Source organism: Octodon degus, unplaced genomic scaffold (assembly GCF_000260255.1).
Source record: "Octodon degus isolate 3935 unplaced genomic scaffold, OctDeg1.0 scaffold00521, whole genome shotgun sequence".
Taxonomy (NCBI): domain Eukaryota; kingdom Metazoa; phylum Chordata; class Mammalia; order Rodentia; family Octodontidae; genus Octodon; species Octodon degus.
Window position 1 is genome coordinate 125,097 of NW_004525097.1, and position 7,096 is coordinate 132,192.

General features: G+C 50.8%; 1 protein-coding gene and 1 pseudogene across 1 annotated transcript in view; one reads left to right on the forward strand and one right to left on the reverse strand.

Moving 5' to 3' along the window:
- Positions 1–7,096, forward strand: part of LOC101582201 (leukocyte immunoglobulin-like receptor subfamily A member 6) — a 39,591-nt gene that overhangs the window by 18,162 nt on the left and 14,333 nt on the right. The window lies entirely within an intron of this gene.
- On the reverse strand, positions 1,786–2,937 carry LOC105741351 (annotated as a pseudogene).

The window sequence follows — 7,096 nt, forward strand, 5'->3', positions numbered from 1 at the left end:
GACTTATCCCGCTGCATCTGGCTTAGGTCTGGCTGCTGTGCTCAACTCCTTCCCGCTGCGCACCTGGCGTAGGAGTGTGTCATGGGTTTTTCGGATGTCGGCAGAAATTCCTACTGGGCAGGCTGGGTGGGGGAGGTACTGCGGAGTGGTGGGGCGTGGCCCCAGAGGTTGGCAGAGTGTTCGGCCCACACTGCGCTTGGGCTGGGACTGGTCCCACTGGCACAGGGTAGCAGGAAGCTCTCCTCACACTCACCAGACCTGGGCTAGGACTCGGTCTGGGTGTTCCCGGAAGTCGGCAGAAATTCCTACATGGCGGGCAGGGTGGGGGAAGTACTGCGGAGTGGTGGGTGGTGGCCTGAGGGGGTGGGAGAGGGTCCGGCCCATGCTACGCCTGGTCTGGGACTGGTCCCGCCAGCGCAGGGTAGCAGGAAGCTCTCCACACACTCACCGGACCTGGGCTAGGACTGGGTCTTCTATTGGTTCTTATGGTATGTCGGTATCCAATTTGTCTCTGTGTTTACTTTACCCTAACTTCCCCAATCTGCAGCAAAAAAGCAATAGAAATATGGCAAAATAATGCAGCAAGATGACTCCAAAAACCACTTCCTTAACAAACACAGCTGTCCCTGACACTGTAATAGAGGAAGTTATGGCCAAAGAATGAAAAAATCATTTGGTCAAACTATTTGAAAAGCTTAAAAAAGAAAAACAGAAGCAATTTCATAAGATGTTTAGTAAGTTTTCTGAGAACTTTATGAAACACATAAATTGCTTTGCAGATATAATTTTAGATGATTTTATAGAAGAAACAATAAGGTAATGAAATTGAACAGGACAATGCAAGATATGAATGAAAGGTTTGGTAAAGAATTAGAACTTAGGAAAGGAAGGCAAGCAGAAAGTGAACACACAAACATTTCAGTAGACGGCATGGCCAGCGGACTGACCCAATCTGAGGACAGTGTGTCAGAAACCAAGTGCCATGCAGAGCGAGTAGACCATCAACCATGAAGGCCTAAAAATCACAAGACAAATTTTCAGGTCGAGAGGGGCCCCAAAATGGGGAAGAGATGGATGCCAACACTCCGTTTCTCCAGTTCTTGAGTCAAAAAAACAATGCCTTGGAGAAGAGTTGAATTCAGTGAAGGTTAGAAAAGAGCCACTAGGAAACTGACAGAGGTCAGGACTGAGTGACACAGATGAAAGAGATCACACCTCAGAGGCCAGCGGGCACAGCCACACTGACAGCTGGTGGCCAGCTGAAACTAGGAGGAAAGTGAAACCAACAGTGCTTTGCCCATGGGGAACCAGAAAAGGGCATCAAAACAAAACAAAACAAAACAGAAGCAGCAAGAAAAATGCACGACTCCACTTTGACAGCAGTCTTCCACAGTCAAGAGTGGGCTAAAGAAACACCCAAGACAGGTCTCAGGGTGTGTTATTTTGCTTTCTTTTTTTATGAACTAGGAGTTTAATATAAATACAACCAGCATAGGAAAGCTCAAACCCATGTAAAAACCAAAATCAGAATGACAGTTGGTAGAGTGGAAGGGCATAAATTGATCCTCTGCCCCCAAATGAAAACAAAGATTCAGGCTAAGTTTGGGGACAAAGTAGAAGGGTTGATACTGTATTCTGTTGTATAGGGAATGGCCAAAGAGAACCAGACTGGAGTTGGTGAGACCCTGGGCTCAGGGCAGAAGGGCAAGGGAGCTCACCCAACTAAAGCCAGATCTGAGCAGTCCTCAGGTGATTCTTGGGCCCTGCCTCACCCACCCCTGAGGATCAGCCAGCTGCTGCCCAGGCCTGCTGGGCTGAAGGCTGATACGGGCCCTGCCTATGGTTCAGGTTGCCTGTGGGGACAGGCAGAAATCGCTGCATAACCACAGAACCTGCCTGAGAACCTGAAAACCATGAGACCTCCTGCAGCATCCCTCAGCGCCTCCAGCAGCTGGGCAGACACAGCATCCCTGGCCACCTCATGCGCATCCTGCTCATCTACGGCCAGCACAACCCAGATGAGGCTGCTAAAAGGTAGTGGATGCCCAGGGATCACCACCTGGTACCAGAAGCGGTGCCAGCCAGCGGGTCCTGCACCCAAACATTTGGGTAGGAATACTGGGCTACCCAGCTTCATTCGTTGGCCTGGCAGCCCCAGCACCTTGGCACCCCAGCTTGACCCTGGCCAGGACCTGTTAGCTGCCATCTGGCTGTAGGCACCGAAGTGGGCCCCTACCCACAAGCTGCTGGTGGACACGCTGCTTGAGGTCTGGTTTGAGCCACTCCACAGCCACCTGTGCACCACAGAGGTGTGACTGACCTTCTACTAGAGCCTTTTCGGCCATGGCGGTGGCGCGGGGCGAGCTGAACTTGAGCAGCGCGATCTGCGCGGGCTGCGGGCTGCGGGCCACGGGCCTGGACTGGGCGGCAGCTGCGCCCCCTGCAGGCCGAGCTCCAGTGGCTGCAACGCCAGCAGCAGCGTGTTGTGGGTCACGCCCAGCCGCAGCTAGTCCAAGCTCAGCTCGCACTTCTCGGTGCTGGGGCAGACCCGCAGTGGGCACTACGGCCACAAGGGTTGTTGTGCAGCGTGGTGACGGCCGCCTGGGCGCTGCGCCATGAGCTGTAGCGGGCGCAGGCCAAGCCGCGGTTCAGGCCGCTGAAGGTCATCATCAGGCAGAGCTCGTAGATCCGGCCCACGCTCTGGAAGAGTGGGATCGGAGTGTGCTCCTTCACGTCCTGGGGTAGCAGTCGGATAAGTACCTCGGAGCCGGCCAGCAGCGGGCTGCCCATCCAGCCTAGGGGTGGCGCTCCCTACTTCCACAACCCGTTCGCTTGCACTAGGCTGACTCCCATCTCCCTGACCCACGCCGCCAGGGCCGCCTTATTTTTGGGATTCACTCTCCCACACCATTGCTCGCGTTCGCGTTTGGACTGCATGGCTGTGCTGCTCGAGGTTGTGTTATTTCTTGACCAGCGCTCATAGACACCGCTGTAACAGATAGCCTGTTGCTGCGGTAGCTGACCTGATTGCATAGGAACACTCCCGACCGGGTGGACAATTCCAAGCCAGTGAACCTGTCTGCACAGTCCACCATCACACCCAGGGAGAGGGATGGCAAGAGTTCCTATCCCAAGAACTCACACTGGACTGGACTCTGCAAGATGCCTGCAGGCCGGCAACAGAAATCCTGAGTGTGACTTAGCACCAGTATGGCCAGAGAGGGTCAGTGGCACTGTTGGACGGTGAGGACTCAGATTCTCTGGTAAAAAACTTACTTGGGAATCACATATTACTGGAAATTTTAATCTGTGTTCCCATCAGACATCATAGGTTTGAATTTTTGTATGTTTCTTGATTCACCTTGTACTGTGAGTCTTCTTGTGTTCTTTTATGGTTTCCTGTGCTTATTAGGTTGCTAATTTGGGGTATTTGTTCTTCATTGGCTCCCACATAATTGGTATCTACCTTCTGTCTCTCATCTCACCTCCCTGTCTACTTTCTGCCCTCAAATCTCTTAGAAAATCTTATTAGCATTCAGTTTGTGATAGATTAGCTAGTGGTCAGCTTGTGTCACCCTCTGAACCGAGTCAGCGTGGCTCTGGGTGTGGAAGGCCCCCCTGAGGATTGTTGCCAACTGCATAAAAGCACACCTGAAGGGGAAGACGGTGCGCTGTTGATCCTCATGGAGAAGCTGCTCATGGTGGCTCTCCTGGTAGGAACTCGGCTGTCTCCTCAGAGGAGGAGCTTCAGACCTTGCTTTCACTGTGGATGGCTGCAGGTCCCTTCTTGGGGTCTCTGCTCCTTACTTTCAGTGTCGCCTCCTGGCTCTATCACAGATCCTGCAGCCTGCTGGCGCAGATCCTTCATCCCCTAATTCAGACTTCCCAGCTTGCACTGCTGACCTTTGGATCTTACCAGTGAAGGTGCTTGATGCAGACTTGTGTGGGACATTCTCGTGGGCTCCAGGCCTCCAGCTGGACTGGGCAGGACACTGCCATGGACGCAGGCCCCCAGTGGGTGCTTTGGGTCTCTAGCACATGGACATACCTCTTTCATACTTCATTTGACCCACTAGGTGAATATCATAAAGTAATCCTATAAGTCATGTCCTGCATTAAAACATTTCCCTTGTAAACCCTAACCACAATGTACCTTATTCTTTTTGGAAGCATATAAAATGCTCTAAGCTTTGAAATTCCCAAAAAAAAAAACCCTCTGATGGAGCCCTAGCCCAGGCCTGGTAAGTGTGTGGAAGAGCTTCTAGCTACCCTGTGCCAGCAGGACTTACTGGTTCCAGCCCAGGTGCAGCATGGGTGAGACCCTCTTCCACCCCTTTGCATGCCCCCAACCACTCTGCAGCACCTCCCCTACCCTGCTCACCAAGTAGGAATTTCGGCCCCATTCAGGAAATCCCCAGACCCAGTCCTAGCCTAGGCCCAGTGAGTGTGTAGGAGAGCTTCCAGCTAACCTGTGCTGGGTGACCTACTGGTCCCAGCCCAGGTGCAGCATGTGTGACACCCTCTTTCACCCTCTTGGGACACAACGCATTACTCCATAGTACACACCTACACAGTGCCCACAGAGTAGGAATTTCTCTTGCATTCGGGGAACCCGCAGATCCACTCCTACTCCAGGCCCCGTAAGAGTGTGGGAGAGCTGCCACTCCCTCCTACTCTACCTTGTTCCCTCCAGACTCAGCTCAGGCCTGGCACACAGGGCTGGGGTGAAATCATTCACCTGCAATCCCTGCAGAGAGTGTAGGGGGAAGAATTACTCAGCTAGTCCAGGAGCAGAACATCTTGCCAGAGGGGCACAACAGGTTCACCCCCAAGGGCTATAGCAGGAAGGAGCTGAGCACAGCAGGCACAACTGGATAAATCCAAATTTGTAGATGTGCACCTGAACTCCAGTAATTGCTAAAGTTATAACTGCAACAAAGATCTACAACAACGTTCAGAAGACAGTGCTACACAAAATGTCAATGAGAAGGAGCAAAACACAATCTCAGAACCCTACCCCATCCATAACATGTGCAGAGAACACTAACACAGAACAAATTGGGAATCACACAGCTGAAAGAAATGAATCAACAGTTTCTGAAATACAGAAACAGCTGCAGAAAGGTATAGAGGAACTCAGATTAGAAATGAAAAAAAAATCCCTGAATTAATAAGATCTGCAGTAAACAATCAAATGCAGAAACATATGGAAGAAACACAATGCCCACCCAGAAAAAGTGCAGAGGACACTAGCTCAGCTCAAATGTATGAATTAATAACATGGACAGTAAATAAGAAAAGCAAAAACTCATAGAGGAACTAGAGCGGAATTCTTTTCTACCAGCTCAGCTCTATTGTCCAAATTAATAGCATCGATAGGAAATAAGCAACAGCAGAAAGTTATAGAGGAACTCAGAGCAGAATTATTTTCTCAAATAAAAAAAGAATTCTCAGAACTCATACCATCTGAAGTAAAGCAGCAACTACAGAAACATAGGGAAAAAAACCAATCTGGAAAAAACACTGCCATAAAAGAATTAATAACTCCTTCTAAAGAAGACATTGATAAAAAAAAATAGAGGAGATTAAAAAATGATGGATACCTTGAATGAGCAATACAGGAAAGAAATGGATCACATGAAGCAGAGTCAAAGAGATATAGAGGAAATTAAAATCTCAATCACACACTTGCAAACCGTTTAAATGAAAGTGACAGAGTTTCAGACCTTGAAGATGCTGCTGCAGATAGTGAAAAGGTAAGGATCTCTTAAAAACAACTAAGATGCAGGAAAAAATAATCCATCACCTGCAAGATAATTCAAAGATGAACAATGTGAGATGAATAGGAATCAATGAGAAACAAGGAGTCAATACAAATGACATTAAAAAATATGGGCAGAAGTAATAGCAGAAAACTTCCCAAATCTGAGGAAACAATCTGACATTCAGGTAACTTAGGATACAGAAAGCCAAGTAACCTCAACCCAACTAAAAACACATGGAGACATATAATAGTCAAGATCCCAGAAATTCAGCACAAGAATAACATACTGAAAGCTGGTAGAGAAAAGAAGCAGATCACATTCAAAGGAAAACCCATCAGAATTACGGCCGACTTCTCTTCACAAACCATGAAGGCAAGAAGAGCATGGATCAGAGCACTTCAAGTCTTCTATGAAAACAAATTCCAGCCCAGATTATTATACCCTTCAAAACTCTCTTTCAAGTTTGATGGAGAAGAGAAATACTTTCATGAAAAAAAAACAGTTAAGAATTTGGTGATCGCCCTCTACCAGCCCCTCCGGCCGCCCCCCACCACTCCTCAGTGCCTCCCCCACCCCTCCCGCCCAGTAGGATTTTCTGCTGAGTTCCGGGAGCCCCCAGACCCAGTGCTAGCCCAGGTCCAGTGAGTGTGCGGAGAGTTTCCTGCGACCCTGCAACTGCGGGACCAGTCCCAGCCCAGGCGCAGCGTGGGCCGGACACTCTCCCAGCCCCTCGGGCCGCCCCCCACCACTCCGCAGTGCCTCCCCCACCACGCCCGCCGAGTAGGATTTTCTGCCGAGTTCCGGGAGCCCCCAGACCCAATCCTAGCCCAGGTCCAGTGAGTGTGCAGAGAGTTTCCTGCTAACCTGCGCTGGCGGGACCAGTCCCAGCCCAGGCGCAGCGTGGGCCGGACCCTCTCCCACCCACTTGAGCCGCCCCATACCACTCTGCCATACCTCCCCACCCCTCCTGCAGAGTAGGAAATTCTGCCGACTTCCGGGAACTCCCAGACCGAGTCCTAGTCCAGGTCCGGTGAGTGTGTGGAAGCTTCCTCCTACCCTGTGCTAGCAGGACCTGTCCCAGCCCAGGAGGCAGCTGGGCTGGACCCTCTCCCACCCCCTCCGGTGGCCCCCGACCCCTCGGCAATACCTCCCCCATTCCTCCCGCTCAGTAGGAATTTCTGCCGACTTGCAGGAACCCCCAGACCCAGTCCTAGCCCAGGTCCGCAGCAGGAAGGAGCTGAGCACAGCAGCCACACCTAAGCCAGACGCAGCTGGATAAGTCCAAACTCTGTAGATCTCCACCTTAACTTCAGTAGGTGTGAAGGTTATAA